The 1,445-nt window shown below is 42.1% G+C and overlaps 1 non-coding gene across 1 annotated transcript; it reads left to right on the top strand.

Moving 5' to 3' along the window:
• The first annotated feature begins 530 nt into the window (after positions 1 to 530).
• trnat-cgu (transfer RNA threonine (anticodon CGU)) lies at positions 531 to 602 on the top strand. The gene has a single exon. It is a non-coding gene; the product is annotated as a tRNA-Thr (tRNA).
• The last annotated feature ends 843 nt before the right edge of the window (positions 603 to 1,445 follow it).

Genomic DNA, 1,445 nt, shown 5'->3' with positions numbered 1-1,445 from the left:
TCCCCTCCCTGTACATTTATATACGTATACGTATGTCAACGCGTATTTGCATGCGTACTCGTGAGCCTCTGTGTGCCTCTACGCAATTCAACAGCCTCCCCTTGTGGCTTTCTCCGTACAACACATCACAAGCACTGAGGCCTTAGCAAAGGAACATAAACTGAGCATTGTTTGTGTATAAACACGTATTAGGATTTCGTCATAGCGAACACCATCACCGCGCTCGTGTATATAGTCTCGTGAAGTATGCACCCTCAAATCCGTAGGTCATCAGTTATTGGTTTACCGCTATATAAAATATTCTGGAGCGAAATATTGACCCAACGTGCTTCTAAGCGTGTTATAAGCTTAGCAACTGCCTTTTTGGCAAGGGAGACTTTTTGACACATAAGGCATTGAAATATAGTTACAAATTAAAATTTTACTGTGTGAATACTTGAAACTCAGAAACCATGCAACTGAAATGATTCTGTATCACAGTTTTCATATGCGTTGGCTTTAGAAACCATTCAGTCTCTCGTTGGAGCGCAGGCGCGGTGGCCAAGTGGTAAGGCGTCGGTCTCGTAAACCGAAGATCGCGGGTTCGAACCCCGTCCGTGCCTTTTGATACCCGTAAATGCTGGTGTAAATCGGTTGAGGTACAAATATATCTTTCAAGTATGCGATTCCATGAGTTGAAACTTTCATGAATCAACATACGTAAATACAAGGTTAGCGCGTGAAAAGGCCGGGCACTGGCACACAGACGATTAACCATTAATGCAATTTGGTTCTCAGTGGGCTAGTCTGGAGTGTAGTACGACTCCACAGCCATTGCTCTCCCGATAAGATTGCTTTTTAATGGCAGCGTAAAATCTCGACAACAGGAGGCAGCAAATACCAATGAAAGGGTGTATTTCTTATGTTATACTTTATTCTGCGACATTCTTTGTTCGCGGGACATGGGAATATATACACACACACACACACACCAGATGAGTGACAATGAGGTGGATGTACTGTAGACTAATGAGATTAAAGCAGACAACCATAGACATTACTTGGATAGTGTATTATCACGTGTTCGTGCATTGGAATTTTACAGGCTAGCTGTACGATAAAGGTATTCTTTCCGTTATCGATGTATAGGCAAACAAGTGAAAATGGGTGTTACTGTGACATAAATTATAAACAACGCCATGTGGCTGACAGGCAGTGCACAAGTCTAAACACAGTTATTGCGTCTCACGAATTTCTAAGAACGTCCCTTCCTAGTTTCTATATTTGGAGATGATTTCTAGGAAAATAGACATGGTCAGAACTCCTTATGCAGTTCCACATGTGCTAAACTTTGCTGTCTCTTCAGTCAACAGAAACAGGCAGAATCAGAAATGGCCAGCAGAGGTTTTCATCTCTTCCGCTTATTAATGATCCCTCAGTTCTCTCAAGAATGTAAGAAAACGAAT

This window comes from Chanos chanos, chromosome 13, assembly GCF_902362185.1.
Source record: "Chanos chanos chromosome 13, fChaCha1.1, whole genome shotgun sequence".
NCBI classification, from domain to species: Eukaryota; Metazoa; Chordata; class Actinopteri; order Gonorynchiformes; family Chanidae; genus Chanos; species Chanos chanos.
Note: the sequence above shows the minus strand (reverse complement) of the source record. Positions and strands in the feature narration are given on the sequence as shown.